Raw genomic sequence first — 24,771 nt, 5'->3', positions numbered from 1 at the left:
ATGGCTCTAAAAAGTATATACAGAATTTATGCGCGAGCAAAGGACACACCAATACATGTCCCATACAGTATACTTTATCTTAGGAACGTTCTGAGGAAGATTTAGAACATAAAATGTTTTCTAGATGTTTTAAGAACATCCTTTGAATATCTGAACTGTATGAAATGTGCATTTATACGTTATATAAGATGCAGTCTTTTTGGTACTATAAATGTTTCGAAGCTTTGTAATCTTTTTAAATAGTTCGTATAATAGTTGGTACATCGAATATACTGTTGCATGTTACATCAGCCAATAGCAATACATCGATTATATTACATCGTTCTTTCTACGTCATTATAATACATAAGTGTCAGAGTCAACGTCATATGGACAGTAAATAAGGAAATTAGCAATCAAGTGTACTAGGAAAAAATTTGTCTTAAAGAAAAATTGTTTAGTTAAGGCGTTTTTCAGCAGCAATGAAATATTTTATACGACAAAAAAATTTAGTTGCTTCTGCTTAATATTTTCAGCATTTTAAATAACTAAAATATTAGTCTATACTAACTAAATGATTTAATTAGTATAAATAAATATTTTTGTTCGATATATTTTAACCAAACAATTTTGTTCCGTTCATTTTAAGTTTCATCGAACAAAACAGTACAACTTAATATTACACTAGAAAAAACTGTTTTATTCTATAAACTAAAATTTTGTTGTAGCAACAAAATATTTGATTAATCTACGTTGAACAAAAATGTTTGATTATATTCATTAATCGTTTAGTTGATATAAATAATTATTTTTGTAATTTGTAAATCTGAAAAATGTATTGAGCAGGAAGAACTAAATTTGTTATACATATAAATAAAGTATTTTATTGCTGTCAAGCAATGCCAGTTTTACTGAAAGCACTAATTTTTTCCCTAGTGTACATATATAGATATTTGTGTTGAGTGCTTTTTATCCTTGCTAGTGACCTTTGTTAATGATTAAATACAATGACGAACATGCGAGGCAGCTTCCATTGCGATCAAACCGCAGATCTTCGTATGTGTCAATGGCGTCGGTCAATTTCTGCGATAATTAGATGCGATACGAGAGAGATACATGGCCATCGTATCCTCACGAGGGTCGACCTAATTAGGTATCGATCTTCTGAATAGATACCCTCCGTCATAAAGTAACATGCCTTCAATAATTGTACGAGATACCTCTTGGATAAAAGCCCGGTGTACAATTGCGTTAGTCTAGCATCTCAATTATCGATCGCATCAGCGTCTATCATCAATAACTCTACGGCTCATTACGGATATCGTTCAATAACACTATTGTCCATTGGAATATTTTCTTAATCGTATTACTGTTGACGAATGCACTATTGTTATTACAGATGAAGGCGAATGATAATATTAAGGATATGACATATGTACAGTTTATCTGACGCAAGTTCTAACAGATGTATTGTTTCAACGCAACAAAGTTGCCATGTATCTATGCTAGAAATCATGCCTCGGTTTAAAAAAAGGGGAAAGTGCGAAAAAGATAGATAGAGAAGAAATTTATTCTTTCACATACGAGGGGAATCTCAAAATTTCAGAGATAAAATCGCTTTCGCACTGAATAGAACTGCCTAACGTTTAAATCTGTTTAACACAGCGATATACTGACGCATTTTGCGCGGGGAATGATTGTTGATATCCACTATTCTTCAGTCAAAGGTGATTTATCGCATGAACCGAGAATTTTACAGGAGCCAGAATTGGTAGAAAGCCAAACATGATCTGGCACATTGTACGGTAAGAGGATAATAAGCGGCGGACCGGACGATAATCGGGGATTCACACGATGAGTTTCCGCATCGGCGCCGCCGCCGCCGCCGCCGCCGCAGCCGCAGCCACGCGGATGCCTTTCGCGGCCGAAAGGAAAATGGCAGATCAGATAGGCTCGCAGCCGTTTAGCATGCAACGATGCATTCATATCGATCGACGCATGCATATGCAACACCTCGCCGCGCGTTACCGGTATGCATTTCGCGCGCGTGCAATGGGGAAGAGACGTGAAGACGCCGACGCATACATTTTACGCGTGTGGTGTGTGTAGGCATGCGTTACGACGCACCCGTTAATTACCGTCACCCGCTTACCAAAAAATTAAGGGACTGCGATAGTGTCGGTCATTCCACTCGGATTCTCGCCGATCGCAAAGTGGATGAGAACTTCGTTAGATAGCTCTCGATTTTGCGTTTACACGTTCATCCTTTAATTATATTACTTGTTTGAGATAATTCATATATTTCTAAATCTAAAATAATCTTTCACGAATCATCAGCGTTGTAGAAGTCTGCTTTTGTAGAATTCTTTTGGAACGATAATACTTCGTAACTAAAATATAAGCGGAAACATCGTGATCCCTCGATAACAGAAATTCGTGTCTTGTCTACTTTCTTTAAACGCATTGAGGATGACGGATTTTGCTAATGGGCGAAACGTACCGTATCGTTTCGCTCAACATGAATATTCACAGCCTGATATATTTCCGCGCGTGAATATTTGCATTTTGTAAAATTAGTAAGAGCGATATCGCGATCTTAGAGCGTGAAAAATTACGAGATCGAAAGTGTTAGACACATGAGATTGAAAACCAATAGATATAGCTGTCGCGCATATAACGAGGGATTTTCGCGCAACTAACAAACTAGGTGTAGAAAATCATTAGACTGATTTCCTTTTATGGAATAATAGTATATACTTGACGGTGATAGCCGATGATGCTTACTTGAAAGTTGCCATGCGCATAACCAGACAGCCATCCAGTGATCAACGCTTGACGTTCGTTTGCCTCGGCATAGGAGGCATCATGCACACTTACCGGCTGAAACAAAATAGCAAAAGGACAAAACTTGGAGCAATCGGTTTTATAAAAGACAATTAACTTATTAACTTATGCACGCTAACAACAGTATGATACGATGGAGCAACATAAAAAATGATTTTAGACTTTGTTTTCAATATTTCAAGAAGCAAATTTTTAGAAGAAATGATTTAATTTTTTGTAGGTACGTTTTATTCTATTCAAATTTAAGTAGAAGTTAAATAAAGAGAGAATAATAGAATTTAATAGCATTAAAAATACTGCAGTATACAGTGTTCGTTTTTTCTTTTGTGTATCAGCAATATTAGAATTAATATTAATAAATATGAAATAATATCTGATATTAATAAATATGAATAAATATCTGAAAAGGTTAAAGAAATTCCTTACTTTTAGTAACGATTTTATTATATGTAAGAAATGAAGAATTCCAGATCGTCTTCCTCTGACTTCAAGTGATTTCAATTGCTCTATATATGTATTGTATTCTCTCTCATTAATGTTATTACAAAAAACTTAAAGTCTTCATAAAAAGTGAAAACTGACATTCCTTAAATCACAATACAAAAGGACCATTTAATTATAGTTTGCCGTTTTGATCGATCGAGATCTTCAAGTTATGATCGACCGGAACGCTCCATTAAGATTTTTGATCACATTGTACAAATCCGTAACTTTCTACATATATATGTTCTCATCGAGATATAATGCGCGTATTATTATATCGGGATAATTATTATTACTGACTGAAAAACCGGATTTTTATAAGAGAGAGACTTTAAAGAGAGTGCAGGAAAAGCCAGATCGCGATCGACCGTGAACAGAACAAAAGCGACCTAGTTGGCGGAATGTCCGAAAAATTCTAACGTACAGCGATGACTCTCAAGCTAATATCTATATCTTACAACTTAAAGGTCCGTTCCAAATCAGATATAAAAATTCGGATAAACTATTTAATATTTATCTAGAGAAATCTCTGGGCGATCAGTGCGTGTATACCATATGGAATAAATATCATTCGCATCAATATCGCTGCAAGAGAGTTTCGAATTTAAACAGTCATTCGTTTCGTTTTTTGACTCCGCACTCCGTAATGTTCCTTCTGAAATATTAGAATTTTGTTTCTGTTGTGCCAGAATTCCATTCTGAAAAGTTGGCAACGCCGGTGCCATCGGGGACCAGCGAGGGGTGGCTCGTGCGCGTTGTCGTGCGAGGGTATACGTGTAGGCGAGTTTGCGCGTGTAAAATGTACATAGAGAGAGAAAGAGAGAGAGAGAGAGAGAGAGAGAGAGAGAGAGAGAGAGAGAGAGAAAGAGAGAGATAGAGGCGCGGCGCGATGCGCCCGGTAAGAGGAAGACGTGATCGATGCCCGTGGGATGCGAGGGCGTTCCTGGTGCGGGAGGCGCCCGAGACAAATGGACGTCGCGCGTCTACCGACCACGCCTTCCCGCGGGAGAAGAAACTCCGTTGCGTGTATGTACTCTCCCGCTTCGCCACGGATTCTCCCGACGTCTTCGACGAGGTTCCGCGGCCGGGTCGACCGGCCGCTCTGCTCGCCTCGCGGTGATGACCGCTGCGGAGAGGGGTTTTCCCTTTGAACGTCTTCCGACCCTATCTTACTTCACGCGTCCTGGCGAACTTGAGGCAGTATCTCGCCATCGAGAATCAAGTTGGAATCAGATAAGCCGCCGATTGTGTTCCGGTAATTAATGTCAATCATACGGTAAATGAAAGGATCGGTCTCGCAAGCTTGATAATAATAGTCTGCTTATACCGAATTATTTTATTCATAGTCGAGGCGAATACACTTGTACACTGAAAAAAAATGTAACTAAATTTCATAAATATTTAAATAGTATTAAAAATTTACTAAATATAAAGACATATTTATTTGGTAAAAAAAATCATTAATTTAACTATTAGTTAATTTAACTATTAGTTTATTTTTTACCGAGGAAATATTTATTTAATGTAAGTAAATGTTTAGTTACTATTGAAAAAAATTAGTCTAAGAGATTTAGTAAATTTTTTTCTCTCACGTCAGTAGGTATATATTAGGTGTAGTAAAAAGAAATCCTGTCTACGCGTGATACAGATTACTAAAACCATCTATTGGAAAAATAATGGATTTCTTTTTACTACACCTAATATTAAGTGGAGCAGAGAGATACTTTGTGAGTTGATTATACATATGCATCCAATATTACGAACGATGCGTTGTAGAATACGAAAGTCAGAGAAAAAAAATCGATTTAAAAGATACATATATATTGAGTGCAGCGAACACTCGTCTTCTATATATAGGAGCAAAGAGATCGCGTCGACGAGCGTGATGACTTTGCGGATACGTGTTCCGCTCGTATTCGCGCGGCTTTCCGCTTTACACGAGAAGAGCAACGAGACTGCTGCCGCGCGCTCCCATCACCTTTCTATAAATAATCCCGCGAGGCGAGAAAGAATCGTTGCTCGCGAAGAGGGAAACGCACGAGCGAAGGTACGAAAGGCACGGTATTTAAATTCAAGCGAAGCAGAACGGCGTACAAACAAGGCGAGCGGCGATAAATATTCAACGAGCCTCGGGAAGTTACGTCAATCCCGGGTCTATGGTACGAGCCCCTCTCGCTTTACTCCGAGCTACGCTCGTTCGCCACTGCTCGTCCCATCGCAACTGTCACGAAACCAAGCAGCCTGTGCGCAAGAGAAAAAGATTTTGGACCTTTACAGGGTGATGTATCGTATATCGCACGGGGAACTTTCGTTCGGAAATGACACTATCACTATCGAGTGGCAAGTATTTAAGAGCCGCGCACGCGGAACGGCTCGGTCGGGGGTGAAGTCACGATTGGATCGCTGGTGGTGATGGAAAACGATGCGCGGGAGGCGTCAAGAGTCGCGTCAAGATTATCGGCGGTGAGACCACCCAAAGCGCCCGAGAACTATCGTCCATACGCGAAGAATGGTTAACGATAGCGAAAACCTGTCCTAACAGCGGGATCCGCGAGATAAGGTGGTGAATGCAGGTGTTTAGCGGCCGTCCAGTCATCGTATTGTCATTACTTACGACTGACATCGCGAAGCAGTGAAACGTTCGACGTCGTTGATCGCGCCGCGGGGGTCGGACACTCTTTTAAATTTCGAGAACACGCGTGCTTGGCCAACGTCGCGTTTTTGTCACGTCATCGACAGCCGAAGTGTCTCGACTCGCCATAGCATTGCATCGGCGGTGCGTTGGTGATTCACTATCGTCGAGATGCTGCTATATCACTCGTGGATGGGCAGGTAGACTTACAAAGTAAGGTTGAATGAATTATCGCTTCGATGTAGTAGGGACGGTTCAGGAAAGAAGGTGAAAGCTCTCGCGCGCAAATCATTATTATTACATAAAATATAATCTTGAGTTGAGACTGGAACAATTCATTTTTATACCTTCAATATTTTATTTTTCATTGTTAAAGAAATATAAAAACCATTTTAGATCTGTTTGCGCTGCTTGCACTTTTTGCACTTAGCATCTTCTCTTCAACGTCCAATTATCTCACTTTATCTCACTCTGAGTGCAAAAATTTTTTAAGATTTCAAGCGAACAGACCTTTTATCAATACGTAGAACGTATTTCTGTGCAACATAGTAAATCTCCGAGACAATCGTAACGCGCAAGTTGCTGATACACGTTGGCATAATATGTTTTCGACATTAACGACAATGCAACAAAATTTGTATGGACATTAGACATGTCGCACGACACCTGTGCGTCGATGATTGATGTCAGTATACGCACAATGCGCGTATATTGTCCAACAACGTGAATCGTGCCCAACTCAGCTGGAGGTGGACCCGCGGTGATATAACATAGGTCTTTACGACCCGTCAAGATGTTTATCCGACAAGAATCTTGATCCTCTCGCGCTTCGCGTAGATTATTTTAAAGACTTTTCAGATAGACACCCATTGTTCAGCGCATATTAGGTTAATCTGGATCCTAATTTTATTGTAATTGTATTATGACAATCTTCTTATTATTGCAAAAAATCTGTCTTTAAACATGATAAATTGTTATTAAAACACTTAATCACTCCTCTTTTTGTTGCAAATATGTAATATTACGGAAATTCTGTGAAATGACTGTCAAAGTGTGAGTCATAAATTAATTTATAATTTTTACACAATGTATCTAATATTTCATTGTTAAAAATTCGTATTTAAAAAATATATATATATACGATTTTTACGAAATACGCTCTTCCTGTTATATATTTAGTATTGAAATAAAATAATTAATTAGAGAAGAGAATTAATGCAGCGTTTATAAGAATGATAAATCAAGTTGAAAAGAAATGAATTTTAGAAATTTTAAGATTTTTGCAACGCTGCACATTCTATTTTATACTTTGTCTCAAAATATTTTTTAATCCATATATAATATTTCTCTAATCTTGTATCGCTGTTGTTTCATCATTTAATAGCGCTTTATATTTTATTTTTCCTTCTCTTTCTTTTTTTTAAATAATTTTATACGTTATTAAAATCCAATTTGTAACTAGGCAGTAAGATTATTATTATTATTATTATTATTGTTATTGTTATTGTTATTGTTATTGTTATTGTTATTGTTATTGTTATTGTTATTGTTATTGTTATTGTTATTATTGTTATTATTATTATTATTATTATTCTCTCTATAATACCTAACATATATATGGAAAAAAATTAATTGGGTGGTATAGCAAACCTATAATTTACTACACGAATTCAATATCGATAACTAAGAAGATTTGATGGTTCGACAAATCGCTAATGTTATTCGCTAATGTCAACTTTGCTATTTGAACATAGAAAATTGACTGTATATTACGACTGTAGATTTGCTGAATCAGTGAAATTTTCAGCTGTGTTTTTTCTGTGTATATTATAAAAAGTATCTGTCTCTCAACAATATGATTCATTAATGTTAATCGATGCGTTTGATGCAATGTCTATTATAATCAGAACGTTAATACAAACAAACGATTAAAAATCAATTGTCTAATAAAATTCCATTATCGACGAAGCGTGACTCGTGTCACGCGTCGGCTCGCGCGCGCGCGCGCGCGTACGCACGTAAATAAACGCACGTTCGATGCGTTGCGACCCTCTGATGCCAGAGTACCACGCCCATTACGACCACATTCATCCGTCCGTGACACGTAGCAAAGACGAAGCGTTCCGTAACGCGAATAGAAAGATAGCGCAGCTTCCCACAGCTCCACCGCCAAAAATACGCGCGAGATGTCGTGAAAAATAAGACGCTGCGCGATCCGAGAAGCAAAGGTGTTGGAAAACATAAAAGAACGTTTTATATAAAATAAAAAATTGTGAAGGTAAAATGAATTTCATAAAGTAATGCAACTATACGGGTTTATTCTTTACGATCCCGCGTCACGATAGTCCGACGATTGCGACATTGCGTATACATCTTCTTCATGCGTGTGCCCTCATAATTCATATCTAACAAGGATCAGACGCGCGCTCGTTATAGTTGAATATCAGACAAGAAATCGAGGCAGGCAAGATCTTATAATTAACAAGTAAATGATGGTACGTGACAAATCTTTATTGATGTATGAGCGGAAAAAAGGAATGAGTGCGATGAAGGATTTTCATCAGACCATTCACCGGAGCGCGCCTCTCACTCATTTCAGCCTCGGTTTTTCACGCGTCGGCACGCGCGCGTCGGGCCGACGGGAAATCCGAGAGCTACTGAGAGCGAGCGAGGGAGATAATATCGGGGGCGCGCATAACGATCGAATACCGGGAGTCTCTTCGGGGCATCCGCGCGAAGCGTGAGCGCGCGTGGTGTACACGCTTTATCGGGGCAGGGAACGCGGAATCGGAGATCCCAGTGTCGGATGGCGATGGGGAATAATTGCGCGTTTGCGCTCGTTGCGGGAGGAGGATTCCGTGGGCCGCCTCCACGACTCCCGGTAGTAATTATCGAATCCCTCTTCTCCTCCCGCGGTCGGCCACCGAGCCCTCCCTGTGTTCAGCCCCCGCGCGTCTCTCTCTCGTTCCACGTTACTTGGATGTCTTATAAATACACTGCGCTGACGCTCTCCTCTTCTCGGTCCCGTGTGTTATTATTCGGTTACTGGGATCTCTCTCGCTTAGATCGACTCCTTCCGTCTATCGGACTTGGCCCCAGTATTCATCCAGCGGGGCACCGCCGTTCGCCGCGCACCGCCGCTGCGGCATCGGAAGCAGCTCTGACGCGAAGATTACTGGAATTAAGGCCGTAGCCTCCGCGATTCGTGCCGACGAATCGCTGTAACCTCGCGCTTCGGGGCGACATCCGCTCTGCAGCCCCCTTTCCCTTCCCCTTCCCCTTCCCCGACATCATAATCATTCAGTTATGGCGTATGTCATACCGTTACGCGTTATCGCCGCTTGGAATCCGAACATTCATTATTCGTATCCAAGATTAATCGGGGAGATGTCCATCATAAAAATATATTAGAAATATTTCGATTTATGTATTACTCAGGTGGGAGGTGAAATTTATTAGGCGCTAAGGGCGACGTCGCGATACAGATAGGTTGAGTCCGATTTCATAATGCGTTAGCGGTTAATGCATTCGAATCATTCTTAATTTTCTGACGGCAGTTGAATCGCACTTTGAGATAATCATTGCTGGTTATCGCGAGAGCTCCTCGAAGTCGCCGATGGACAGCAGGACGCACGACGTTTTAATTGCTTAATTGGTGTGCGCGGCTCGATTCCGTCGGAGCGACAAAGGTACTGTCCTCTTCGCCGCGAGGCTAACCAGAGCTGCCAGTAGATCGAAATCATCGATGAACGACTTAATCGAGATGAGCGAGCGTTCGCCGATAGGATCACCTTTCCGACCGTGTATTAAAGTTTCTGCCATGAAGACGAGGCCATAACTAACTCTCTTTTTCCGACCACGATTGCGACTCCTTGATTAATCCGCGCCGAATTACATCTACAGGAATCAGGACCAGGCCAACTTGGGTATCAATCAATGTAATTTTTTTTCCCTAGAACGGAAACGTGAAAAGTGACAATTTTTCAAAAAATTTGTCAAAATATTCCGAAGCAAATGTTACTTATGACGTTTTCTTCGATTATTCTTCGATTTATTAGTGATGAAAAAATTTGATTGTGCTGACAGCATACATATTTCTGTGAAATATATCTCATTATAATTGTAAAAAAATAGATGGCTTATTAGGTATAAAATTTCATTTTGCTGTATTTAAATAAAAAGTTATTCTAGAAAAATAAATATATTTTTTACACAAAATAAATATCTTTCTCTTAGTGTACATGTACACACATGTGTACTAAAAATTTTCACTTTTCTCATTTCCGCTCTAGGAAAAAAGTTACATGATTGACCTCCAGATTATAAAATCGATTGTCGCACAGATTTTACATGTGCAGATTTATGCATGTTTTCCATTTGCCTCTTTTATTACGAAAGCAATGTGTCGCGCGGGATAATATCGCTTCCGAATCACATTAGAAACGAGATCTAAACCCCGAGGCGCATTAGGGAGCGTGTAACCCCGAGAACTCGCTCATATAAAGCCTATCCCCTAATCGTAGCTGAAGTCAATATCGTCGCCACGATCGCAACCTCGTTGGTCGACGCTCGCTACCGCAAATGGAGTGCCTGTAAATAACGATGCCACCCCGATGTTGTGATTATATTACTTACTCGGGACAGAGAGAAGGAGAGAAGGAGACACGTAGGATGCAGGAATGGGAGAAGAGATGAAGGGAAAGAGAGAGACAGAAAGAGACAAAGAGGCACAGGGAGGGTGGTCTCTCGAGGGAGTCTGCGGTAGATTAAATCTTCGCCGGTTAGCGTTTGATTAAACCCGGGATCGGGCTGGATGTTAATGTTCTACTAAGGCCGATTGCGTACCAACGAGATTGTCGGCTTGAGAGTCACAACATCGTAACAGCGGCACGCATGCGATTTATTTCTCCCCCTGGATGAGATTCGTGTTTAATCGGGTTTTAAATTTAGAAAAGATGGGATGCGTTCGTCACTGTCGTTTCCAATAGAAATAACATTATGGGGTTATCAATACTTAATTCAAGTAAACGAATATCGATCATGAAAATGACAAGATCTAAAATATGATTTCTATTCAGTTATACATATTTACTAGTATATACTAATGCACAAGCTTTGTCATATTTGTTAAAGCTGAAAATAATGTTTTAATAAAATTTAGCAAAGTTACACTCTTCTTCTTTGAAAGGAATTTTTAATTCTTTTTTTCCAAGAGAAAGTATTTCGATTTTCTAACTTTCTTTAATTCAAAACCTGTTGAAAAATGCAAACCTTAATTTTAAAAAATTTCTTATATTTCGTTTGAACATACAGAACGGATGCAGATGTGTTGTCGTAAATAAAAAAATTACAAGTACGTACCCTTTCGATACACTATTTTATATATCCCTTATATTACTTATTAATCATCAGTCGGTTAATAATTACGTATGAATATCCAACGGGACTTTCAAGTAATACGATCATACGTCTTTGGCAACGACTTTACTCCCTTCGTATATTACGAGTGATCGCGAGGCGTGCACGGACTCATTCGTAACACCTTCGACGGATTTGTTTAATTACTTAATTGCCAGGCCGCGGGCAACCGATGCATCGTGTTACGTACCGACGTCGCATATGTCGAAACCCTTTGGGCAAACGGAGATAAAATAACCGTCTTATCTATCGATCGTTTGAAATCGAATTAAATCACAACACCCAATCTTTGGCTCGTTACCCTTTTCAAATTTTACAATATTCGAACTACCACCATATTTCTTGGATTAAGTGGATAAAAATATGATTTTTTGAGATTTCTTATTTTACACAATCATTAAGGAATTTGTCTTAAACGGGTAATTGATAACATTAAAGTGGTATGAATCGAATCAAGCGTCGTTTCAATTCAATTCAATTATTCCATCTTGCCTTTAATTTATTTAAGTAATTTCTTTGCATATTTAACACATAAGAAAGAGAAAGAATAATTCATCTTGTATTGCATCGCCGGTCACTATTATATATTATTATCGCGTAATAATAAACTTTAATTCGATGTTGCATTCAGTAAGTAACTTTATAAAACATTACGGCAAAGGAACTCGGAATATTGAATAAAAATTCTCGTCTGTAGCAAAAACTGAGCGAATATGCGAAGAAGGCATATTCTCGATGAGGCACGTATATGAAGAAAGAAAAAGACACTGACGGTTGCGCGGAGCGGAGCGGAGAAGCCGAGGAAACGGAGGAGACCGAGTCTCGAAGCGAAGGGGCCTCACAATTAGCGCATACATCACCGCTTGAGAGGCCGCGAGAGGGTAAGAGAGGGCCTGGTACTGGCAACCTGTTATTATATACGCGGCCCGAAATACGCATGTATCATTCACGTACACACGTGGGCGCTCGAGCGCGAGCGCAGCAATGCAACGGCCTGTCGTTGGATTAATTCACACGGGCCCGATCATGAAAACGACGACGGAAAGCTTGTATACGTACGACGAAAGTCGATTTACGACCCAACGGGCTACGCTTGTCTCTTTTTTTTATCGGCATACCTTCGCAAACGGTACCGAATGATTTCAACCGATCGATCTAGCAGTCAAAGAGATGTTCCTCCCGCGTACGCGAAAAGTCCGGATGGTGGATTGTGACGAATTGTACGACGGGGCCTAATGTTCCGACACGGGCCGATTACACGATGACTTACGGCTGAATAACCAGCCGACTAATGGCAAGACGAGACGAGTTTCCCTAAGGATCCGCGTAATTGATAGCTTTGTATAAACGAGCGAGCGCATGTGCGATAAGTGTGAAAGATACCGCGAAATAGTTATTAACGCGCGCTCGTCGCGAGGTAAATAATCGATGATGCAATCGCTGCGTCCGATAGTTTGTTCGAGCTCTTCGATCATTAACCTCGCGCGACCGCGTGATGAGTTCCAAATTAACGCGCATTGGTCGCACTGCATGCCGTCGCTGACTGATGATTATAATAGATGATGTAACGGTTCCTACGTGCGAATAAGCTGCTCTGTATTAAAATAATAAATAATTGTTTGAAATTGATCTTTATGCGACACAAAATAGGGGAGACCGGGGCTAGTAGACTCATTTTTCAGTTTCGAATTTTTACAGAGACAAAATTGAGAGACTTATCGAAAAACTGAATTCTACACTAGTTACTATATATATTTGACTACCTAATAATATTTTAATAATAAGGGGAAATTTACAATTAATATGAAAAGAAATGCATTTTTCTAATGCATTCCATCTGATTCAATTAGTCCCGGGACCGGGATAATTTGATTAAGATTATTAAAATGAAGATTAATGTATTTTAAGCTACATCTTTAACTCTATGTGGTATCTATATAATTCTCACTGTATTGATGTTAATATTAACGCCAACATGGTGTATGAGTTTAACATCATAGATCTTATATAAATCCACGCTATGTCAACACCAATGCGGTGAAAATTATATTGTATTATAGACACCGCATGGTATCTTAGATCGACACCCATATCGTTTAGAGTGTTGATATTTCACATTCTGCCATCGATCTACATTCTTCGCTGTCTTTCGTCACTTACGTGTTTTAGACGCTCACTCACTTCATTCGCTTTCACTTACAATTTCAACACTAGGTAGATGACAAGATAAAGTTTATTCGTTTACTTTTATACTGATAAATAATCAATTCGCGGTTCCTTGTATTAATAATAACAACAGCATCAAAGTACTCGGGTTGGTGTCAAGGACCACCCGCGGCGAGTCGTCCCGACACTGCAGGGGACAGACGACACGACACAATCAGGAGCTCCCCTTCCGCCAGCAAGCTTGCTAATAAATTATTAAAGCTTCTGGAACTGACTGTCCTAGCGAGAACAAGCGACTAGTTTCTACCATTGTCGCACGATTTGTTTCTTCGATTTATTTTGCAGCGAAGAATGCATAGAGCTTGTAAAAAGTCAGTCACACGATAGATAAAACAAGAGAAAGATCATTTAAGTGAACTAAAGTGTAGGGCGAAGAATTCTTTTATTATTATTATGATAATTCAGATCAAAATTTGTTATACCTAGTAGTTTGATTTTGTATTTCAATTGTATACTAATCACAAATTATGGATATGCGATAACGATATATGTATCGATACGCGAAAAAAAACATATTTTTTCTAAAAATGTCAGTTATAAATCGATTTTAAAGTTCAAAGGCGATTCCTAATCGACGCGACTTTCACAAAAAAAATTTTTTTTTTTTCCGTAATGATACGTGTACTTTTACCATATCGATACGCGTATCTCTAGTCGCAATGCGAACGAATCGATACGTTGTTGTTGCGCGGAACGCGACATCGAGTTAGTTTAATGGATGATATGAAAATTGCGAGAAGCCCTAGGATATCGAAGTTTCATAAGCGGAATGATACGATCGAGTCTGGCGTATCCAGCGCTTGGTATCTCGATTCGATTCGAAAACGCAATGCGTGCGATTCCGAATCCAAACTCGATACTCACGCTATGAGAGCGACAGATGTAAGAGAGAGAGAGAGAGAGAGAGCGCATTTCTCCTCTCTCATCAACTATAAACTCCGTCACTATTTTGATTCCCAGCATTCGGCATGATCATACGCGCGTTCGACGGTCCCCTCATGCAATATTGATGACCCGCCACGGATCAAATGCCCTATGATAGCCCCCACCCATTCCGTCACCCTAACCGGTATCCTGATTGCGAAGCGGGTCAGAGCCACTGATTTTCAATGGATGGGATCCGAATTTAAACTATGATTATACCCCCGCGTCGCCTAAGTACCGGGCACGACGTCGGGTTAATGAAGCTTTGCCGAATTAGTGCCGCGAAAATTACCCATCGTACGCTCACTCCACTACCAAACTCGAATGAGATACGTCATTGTTGCTAGACACGTAGCGTTATTTGTCGTGAACTCGTGATTCGCCGCGCCGGTGACGGTGTACGTCTCCATCTTTGAAAAGCAACTGAAGACGTCTGGAATAAAATATCGGCTCCATTCGATATCGCGAGATACGCAATTATTCGCAATAACTAATTTTCCATGCGCGTCCGTCCATTTTAATGAGGCACGATACCGTCATTGTGTAAATCATAGATAGGAATTATTCCGAAAGAGCCGTAACTCACTCGCGCGATTTGCCGCGAGGGTGAAGATGCCTTGGATATAGCGCGTTAAGGAGAAAACCTCCGACGATGTCCGGAGATGGCGATCTCCGCACCGACCGCGGTGTGCGGCGAGGTAAGGTGGAAGAGATGAATGACGGCCCTCGAGAGCACGTTCCACTTGCGCGTCATAGCGCTGCGATAGCTCCGTCCATGTAACTGGTCGACCACCAGAGTGAAAGATTGGTAAAATGGAGACGAGGGCTGGTTGGTACAACAGCGGGAAAGAAATAGAGAGAGATGAGGAAGAACATTTTACAGAAAGAGAAAAATCCGGAGGAACTGAAGAAGATCGAAAGGAAAACAGAAAGAAAACTAATGAGCCAATGAAATAAAGGATTATTCAAAGTCAAATGACTCTGAAATGTCATGTGACGAGACTGAAGTTCATGACATAACTGCGATAAATCCAAAATGTTTAAACTTTTTCACCATTTTATTCTCCAAATCTCCGGATTCTTTCTCGTCCATTCACAATATCAACGACGCGATCGCACGTATCTTCGTCCTCCTCGCCCTCTTCGTTCTCTTTTTCCTCGCTTCTTCACCCCGTACACTCATCGACGCAATGGCGCGGCCAACATGGTATCCGTTCCTTCTTAATGGCAAATAAACCAGGTGGAGCGCAATGGAGAACCGCTCGTGATTGCCGGATTAATTGGCTGTAGCGTGGCTGCAGCGGTAACGGAGAGGATGTACACGGCACGGATTATTATCCGGCCGTTCGACGGAGAGCTATCCTAAACGTTCTTTCCGTGCCCCTTAACGGCCACCCTCCGCTTCGTCCCGTCGACCCCTTTTCGCTCTCTGCTCCGCGGCATCGATCCTCCGTAAATTCTCGAGCTGGGAGAGAAGACGCGGGAGCGCGAAGGATGGCTCGATCGATTATCCGCGAGCATGTCGCTCGTTCCTCGGAACGACTCGTCTCGGCAGACAAATTTTCGGTGTCTACAATATGAGAGAGGTAACAACGGGTGTTTTGACGTTACGGCAACTGTAAAAATTCTGACGAGCTGAAATTAAATTTCGGCGTAAAAATTACCTCCGCTTAGAGGTAAGATTCACCTATTAGTAATTACTTCTTATTAAAAATGTATTATAAAAAAAGAAGAAATTACTTAATCTTACTTTTTGTTTCCTTGAAATGTAAATGCGGATTTGTATAAATTCGAATAAAGATTATGATTCAATATATACCTACGCCGAGATTTTGTTTCTTTTTTTTTTCTTCGAGAAAATTTCTTGGAGATAGAGAAGCACGTCGCTTGTCGCAGCGGAATTGCAAGTAAATAGGGTTACCAAGATCGCCTGTGTATATCGCTGCGGGTGGATCCCACATTGGGACGATCCTCGAAGACTCAAAGTGCTGACGCGGTAACCATCTTGGTTTCCCTGAGTGGCACTGTCGGCGAATACTGTTGGGTGTCACGGGGGTGGATTCGTCTGTGGATGGTGGCGGTGGAAGATTCGATTTCGGTGCGGTTTGGGGGTTGGAGGGAGAAGCAGCGAGGAGAAACGGAAGAGGTCTCTGAGCGACGTGACCGCGGGAATCGATGCGGACATTCCGGTAAATTGTGCGCACCGTTGCTGATGCGGTGTTTTCGTAATTCGCGAGACATTGGCCGCTCGATTTCTATCGCTCATTGCGTTTATGATGTAAAAAAAACGAACACGAAACGAACACGTAAGACATAATAGAAAACTTTTCAGTTCATAAAGTCCTAACCTTCCGGAACTGACGCCAAATTTGTAACACAATTACTAACACTGTAAGATTTAATTTACGTTAATTAAAAGACTAATTAATTTCAAGAAATTAAAATGTGTAACATAATTCGCATTAAAAAAGCATAAATATAATACTAACAAGGAAATCGTCGAAACTGTCTCTCGTCGATTTTAATGAGAAATTTTAGACATGTTATAGAGTATAAAATAATATCTTTTATCTGAAAATTTAGGAATTTAGTGAAATAATCTTTGGAGGATGGAAATAAATGTGAAAAATTTAACAGTTTCGAGAACTTATAAACGTATAAACGCTCCCGAGTTTTCCAATTGCGATTCTCCTGCAGCTCATACGCTCGCATTCAAGCAATAGCCAGTTTTCGTAAAATGTGTTTCATTATCCAATGAAATTTTAGAAAGGGCTTTCCTCGTTCATGGTGATGGCGGGAGAGCAGTTTCGAGGAAGATTGAGTCAATGGAATTCATGAGGGCGGGACAGACGCGTGCGCGGAAATCGAGAACACCGTATATCACTTTAGGACTCGAGTGGACTTTTATTTTTTGCCAGCAGCACAGTGTCTTCCCCCTTTGCGGCAGATTCACTTTACCATGACGCAGAGTACGTTGAGTTTTTATTCCCCTGTTTGCACTTTTTTTCTCCCTTGCTACTTCCTGCTACGCAGGAAGTTTTCACAGAATCATAGGCCTCTTCTAAATAATACAGAAGTTGTTGATCGGATTAATTTACAATTTTAAGAGCGTTGCTTTCAGCAGAACCCAGTCACTCCTCTCACATTAATACTGCATGTCAATCGGTCAATCGGTGCAACAAACGCGAGCAAAGCAATTACGTTCGCGTACACGAACCTTGTCACCTTGTTTTGCGACATTCCTGCAATGCAATTAGAAACGTGTTGAGGTAACGATGCCGAAACTCGCAATAGTATGTTGATAATCAAATATAATTATCCACGATCTTTCGTTTTGTAATCATGCTCGGTAGCCGTATCAAATTATAACAACGATTATGCTAATCGTTTCTGTCTCTAGGTAGTCACGTATGATTGGTCTTATTATAGAAGACCAGAAACGCGTTATCGGCTGTAACACGCACCAATTCGTTAAAATATTCTTCGCAGTTCTCCGGAAATCAAAGAATCGAGAAAACACTCATGACATGTCAAACATACTAAAAGATGCATCTTTTAATTATCATTTCCCAGATTTCATCTCATACGATCCTGCTCTCCGTTCGATCCGCGGGAATGCGAGTTCTCGATCCTTCCTTGGTCTCGTCGCTTTGTCGCACGCTACAAGTCGAGGGCATTCATAACGGCAATCACGCAACGGCGTGCGTGTGCGTCACTCAAAAGCCGCTGAATCTCCTTCACGTGCGACCTACCTTCTCACCCGGACAAGTTACAAGACCGTGTCGGTATGCACCATCGTGCATCCACATATAGAGTCTATATAACATTTTTTTACTCCGTCATAAAATAATCTCGTAGTTTTCGGCAATGTCTTCTTGTTGGATTAAGCAATCCTTGTTAGATACCAAGAAACTCAACATCGTTGTGAAGTTGACGTCATGCGTCCCTGCTCTCGTACTTCTTCGCGACCGATGTTGCGTAAGTCGGAAGTAGAAAAATACTCACGAAGGTAATTTCAATTCCGAGAAATGATACTAAGCGACGATATAGGTAAAAGAAGAACCGCGAGAGAGAAAGAGAAAATAGAAAAAAATCGTCGATATGTTTCTCCGACACACGGACGCAAATGACTGAGGGTGGGAATTAGTCCCGTTTCAAGGACGCCACAGGAGAAATTCGTAGATTGCGTGCTTGTCGTAAGTTTTCGCTCGTCGATATATACACGAAGCCTCAAGGTGTATAATGACGACGCTTTCTGTCGGCCCCTTTCAAACCATCACGATCAGACAGCGATTGGTAGCTCTGTTACGCGGAAGCCACGTTCGAAGATATCCCGGTAGTTTTCCTTTCTTTCCCGAATTCACGCCACCTAAGAATCACGCGCACGTCTTTATCCCGTTTAACTATTCATCTCGCCGGGACAATCCAAACAAGAAAATATTTTTTTTCCAAACAAATTGATTTATGATTGTTACAATGTCGTAAAGCCAGTCTGTCATTTCATTGATTATTATAATAAGCGTAGAAATTACTATGTTTGTCATTAATAAATACCGAGCTTTATTATCGTTTTAATTGCATTTGATTTTTTTCACTCACGCATCTCGACAATTAGCACTTTTATTAAACAGCGGTTTATGAATATTAAAATAGGCCGTTCAAGATCAATCTCTTTCTATATATGCTGTTATCTCGTTCTTCGACCTGCTATTATGTGTGTAAGAATAACCACACTATGTTAATCAAAATTTGCGTTTACTTGTGTCGTAAAGTAATCTTCACTTACGAAACAGAAGTACTTATATGTTTTTCGTGTTAGACTTTGCAAGAATTTTCGTTAGTGAATTTTTACCTGTGAATTTTTCTTCGTGAGTTTTCGTTTGTGAATTTTTATTCATCTTATAAGACGTAGAAAATCGTTATTTGAATGAATTTTTGTTCGTAAATTTTTTGTTTGTGAATTTTTGCTCGAAAAAAAATTACGCAAAGTTTGGCTCACAATCAGCGACGTCCGCCGACGGCGGCGCTTATCGTTTTGTATTACCTCGCTGTAATCGGTCGACAAAGTTGCAGAGCGAGAGATAATGGGCAATTACCAGTCCAGAAGGGGAACGGCGTGTGCGTACCTTCCTTTGCGTTTGGAAGAAACCGGTCACGATGATCGCGGGACTCAGCGCAATCACGGAAATTGAACTTTGTGTTCTTCTCTGATAAACAGTATCACTCGACCCAATTGTCTCTCGATGTAACAACACGTCGTCACTCAAGTCACTATATATTTCCTTTCTCTTGTTTTACGCTTTAAAAGATTTGGATTTATATCTATAGTTTATCGTGTTATTGGATCTAATATCAACTACAAGATTTTTCACATTGTACTCGTGCGTCGCACTGAAATTATTAATGAAACTAGTTACACTTGTTTATCTTTTTTGGCTATCAAGAAAATATTGCCATGGTAAATTGGAAAAGGCGATTATCTACAATATTTAAAAAAAAAAAAGAACTCTCGCACTGTCTGCAAGTCTGCGGTTTACACACAGAAAACCGACAAGGAACGTTGACTGTAATATCGATCGGAGTGTTTATATCGAGATCGTTAGTAGCATGGATTATTGCCAACTAACTGCATCAAGAGTCCAGTCGATTGATATGCAAAAAATTATCTCGTTTGTTACGTAAATCTAGCGCGTAGTTCAAGCTAGTGATAATTTCTGATGCATCATGCGCATATCGTACGTCATTCTCAAAGCAGATTAAAATCTCTCAATGATTTTGTATCTTTATATTCAATCATATTAAATAAGCATAATTTTTCTAATTATCATAATTAACGTACTTGATTATCGTAATTAAAATACTTGATTATCTGCGAGCATTTCCGTTGATGGTATCAGTTAGTTACTCTACTAAAGATGTATATTTTGAAAGAGTGGACATTAATAATTAATTCTGCATTTAACAAAATTACTTTCTTTGTATAGATATTACATTTTTCATGGTATTTACAGCGCGGACCGTCTACTTTTCTCATCCAACTCTCGTTTAGATCGTCTAGATCGTCGAACCGCCGCGATATTCGTCAGCACGAGATCGAGTCATCCTGGCTCTACCTGAAAATTTTGCTGTCCGATCGCGTGTCCATCCGCGCGCGACCTTGGAGCAATTAAGTCGACGGAAAGGTCTAAATTCGTTCGTGCGACTGCTAGAACCTTCCTCGTTGAACCGCCTCGCGCCGTCCGTTCGTTCGAAATTCCGCGAACTTTCCTCTACCTCCCACACGCAGGTCGCGCGAAACGATGCCGAGGAAATCACGGAGGTATCCCCGGTAAAAGTACGATAATTGTGCATTTTGCGCCGATAACGGCAACGCCAAGATGGCAATGACGGAAAACGCGAGCGAGCGCGCACGTCGCCGCTTCGAGACGAGTTCCCACGTAGTCAAAGTCCGAGCTTCGCGGTTGAGTCGAGGGATCATCGGCATGAAAACGGGGATAATTGTAGCTCCGTAAATACCGCTACTTAATACCCAGCCATAGCTCTCCTGTACTCTCGTATAACGTTATATGCACCTTGTTGCGCCGCGCGTATTAGCCTCCCTTCTTCGCATTCGTGCTACCGTCAATCTCCTTTAGAAAACGCTTTTCTCCTCGCGCGGCACAGCGCGGCACAGCGTGTAGAAAACGAGGTAATTGTACGCGGCGGTTGCATACCCCGCCGATATGCACTTCCGCCGCGGATCTAGCCCCGTGTAATTTCACGCGATCTCGGCCGCCGATTTCGTTCTTCAGCCCGTTCGTCGACGCCGTGATGCGCTCCCAAACGATGCCGTTCGAACGTCCAAGTTACCGATGACCGTTTACGGATATTTATGATGTACTTGGATAATATTGAATAAAATGGTCTTCCAACGGTTTTATCAAGACACTACACAGTTAGATATCAAACGAGTATGATGGTAATCCAGTCCGTTGAGTTAAATAACATTTTATTATTTTTCATTTGTATCAAAATATAAATCCGTTTCTAGTTAGTTTCAAACTAAACATTCGTCGATAGTTAATGTATGCACTTGATAATAAATTAAATTTGAATCAATTTGAATACACTTTCTTGAATTAATTTTTTAACTAATTCTTTCTTGAACTAATTTTGTCAAATTAACGACATATTAGATAGGAGCAATGATGACCTATTATAAAGTCTGTTTTTTATATTCCTGCACTAGACATTAGAATTCTCTTTCTCGCTTTCATCAAATGTTAAACATATATCTATTTCATTTGAAGTAACCAAAAATGTACACTAATTCAGTCACCAAAAACAGACCCATAGATATGATTAAAAATAATTCATATTGAGTGTAATTTAACTGATAATGAATTTAACAGTATAAAGATAGTGCTGTAATTCAAATCTCTCGCAAATAAATACAAAATAGAAAATTACGATTGAAAAAAATCTTCCTTTAATAAATTCACAAGACGATCGAATCCGTTTATACACCCAGAGAAAAGGTCGCTTCGATTTCAAGAAATTTTTTTTGCTATACGATTAAAGAAAAAAATGTCTTTGATTTAAATATTAGATATAGTAAAAAGAAATCCATTATTTTTCCAATAGATGGCTTTAGTAATCTGTATCTCGTCTAAATCTTTCTTTTTACTACACCTAATATTAATTTTTTTAAATCAAATAAAATTGATTTGATTTAAAGAAATTATGTTCAAATCCAAGAAATAACGTTTAAATCATTATTTCTTAAAATCGAATCAATTTTATTTGATTTAAAAAAATAATATTTAAATTGAAAGAAAATTTTTTGAAATCGAAGCAACCTTTTCTCTGGGTACAGGACTGACACGTACAAAGTACAAGTATGATCGAGCAATTATTGTTATTGCCACCACTTCTCGTTTTAATCCTATTTGCATCGAATCCTGATTAAGAGCAAACTGGAAAAGTGCAAGAGAACGCTCTTTTTTTTTAGGCGCGGTCAACGCACCGCATGTAGCCGCGTCCTTCTTCCGCTAATACGCCGCGCCGGCCCGCCCGGTCATCTTGATGTCATTCTACATTCTGTCCGATGCGAGAAGTAATTAAAACGTAGTCAGCGCTATCTTAGATCCCTCGACGGTGATTAAGCTCCGTCATCTGATGCGCACGCTCGGTCCGACTGTGCCGTATCAACGTATCGCTGTCATATTGTCCAGCATATTGCCAGGTGGGAGGTTGACCCTCCCACGAAATTACGTGGAAATTCGGTTCATTCGGGACCTTCAAGTGCCTTCAAGTGAGGTAGTATGTTTTTAACAACATGTCGTATAAACATTATAATCGACGACCAAAACGAAGTTGCAGAGTGCAAAACGCGTACGTGTGCGACGTGGTGGTGCACAATTAATTAATGTCGAGTGCTTTACTTTCGCCGGCGACCCAAGAGCCAAAGTCGGTGTATTATTAGCTTGATGTCTTGTTACGAGAACGCATTCCGGGAAGGCCGATCCTACCGTGGTTGAACCTCGGTCTCTGAATTTCTGGAATCCAGAGCTTGTCGCTTCGAGCTAATTCGTTAACGCGATGAATTTACTGGACAAAGTGGCGACGTGTCACGCTCTGTTTTCGTTCTCTTTCTCTCTGGACCGACATCTTACAGTTTACGATGATTCCGAATATGGATTTCAATGCGAGAATTGATGAAACAAAATCGCATGAATGTGGAATATATATACGTACATGGCATGAGGATAAATTTGAATAGCAATCTCGTTATGATTCTCGAGTTTGCGAAAGCAAGCGAAAGATTGAGTATTAATCAGAAATCGTAGCGGTCGAGAAAGCCAAAACTTTTGCTAGCAAAACGGGAAACTGGTGAATGCAGAGTTCTCGTAACGCGCTTACATTAAGCCAACGCATTTAGAAAATGGCGAATGGTGGATAGTGTGTGCCTTGGGCCTGGCGATTACTCAGGAATGAAGGGATACCGGTATTGCCGCACCAGGAACACGATCCGGCTGTACCAAGAACTGCTGGCGCCTTCCTCCACATCCATCCCACTCCCATCTCCTCCACCTCCGCCCTCTCTGTTCGTATCCACGATCTTTTGCTCGTATTCTTTCAGAAATTGCGTTAAGTTCGTCAATGCATCATATACGCGTGAAAGATATCTGATAAAATTATAATTGTTCATTTTAGAACGTAGCTCATATCAAGATTCAACGTATTTGCAAATCCGAAAATAATCATTTAAAAGGTGGGCAGTATCTGGATCTCCATTCCTGTTATTACACGCGCGAATATTTTACGCACGTATTACGCGCCGTGTAATGCGAGTTTTATTACCTCTGAACGCGGTGCCACTTTTCTCGTTGCGTGCCAGCCACGAGGCTTTTAACCGCACAAGTCTTACCGCGCGCTAAACCCTGTAAACTACGGGTTAAGGAACCATCTTTTATATCTTTTCGCGCGTACAAAATTACGAACATTGATAGACGCAACAATTTCGTAATTGGCATCTGCAATTGTGTTATTGAAACGTTTGATTAACATTAAAACGAATGATGGCGATAACGGTCGAGTGATTCTGTAAAATACGATACATGTGGATGGTCGGAGGTATTGTTGCGGATTAGAAGCAACGTCGAAGGTGTAGGCGTTCGTCGTTCATCATACCGCGAAATAACAAAGTCTTGTTGCGGCTTGTGACATGGCATGTACGTTTCGTCCAAGATTTATTTGTTTTACGCTACGCGATGTAGAACCGGTATTAATTAACGCCAACGCCCCGTGCAAATTAACGACGTTATGCGAAATCGAGCGGTGATTCTATGCGATGCGCTGGAAAGTAATTATACGTCATTACCGGCCCCGGTAACGGGTGTACCGCATGCCGCCGGAGTCTGGATTCAGTTTGCGATGTGATTATGTTTATTGTCCCTTCCGGTCGACTTCTCGGAAATCTCGGAAACGACACGTAAAATGGCCACGCGAGATCTGCCGATCGGCCGCTTCTCCGCCTTTAATGCTTTTATCGTTCCGTTCGTATGAAATTGATAAGACCATTAATTATCCTCGATTTAGGTATTTTGAACAAACACTTTCTTCGTATTCAAAGATGCATATATGTGTAAATGCGTCTTCTGGTATTTATATTTTGTAGGCTTCTTTATCATTAAATTATCAAAATAATGAGTTTCTCGGAAATTTCCTTCCACACGAAACGACATGTTTCTAATTCTTTCAGTTTTTGTTATCACACAACCACG

At 40.3% G+C, this 24,771-nt stretch overlaps 1 protein-coding gene across 1 annotated transcript in view; it reads right to left on the bottom strand.

The window, feature by feature from the left end:
- The window catches only part of Sp1 (transcription factor Sp8), a 91,125-nt gene that overhangs the window by 56,463 nt on the left and 9,891 nt on the right, over window positions 1-24,771 (bottom strand). The window lies entirely within an intron of this gene.

This window comes from Acromyrmex echinatior, chromosome 15 (genome assembly GCF_024713525.1).
Source record: "Acromyrmex echinatior isolate Ae372 chromosome 15, ASM2471352v2, whole genome shotgun sequence".
NCBI lineage: Eukaryota > Metazoa > Arthropoda > Insecta > Hymenoptera > Formicidae > Acromyrmex > Acromyrmex echinatior.
This window is presented reverse-complemented; position numbering and strand designations above follow the sequence as displayed.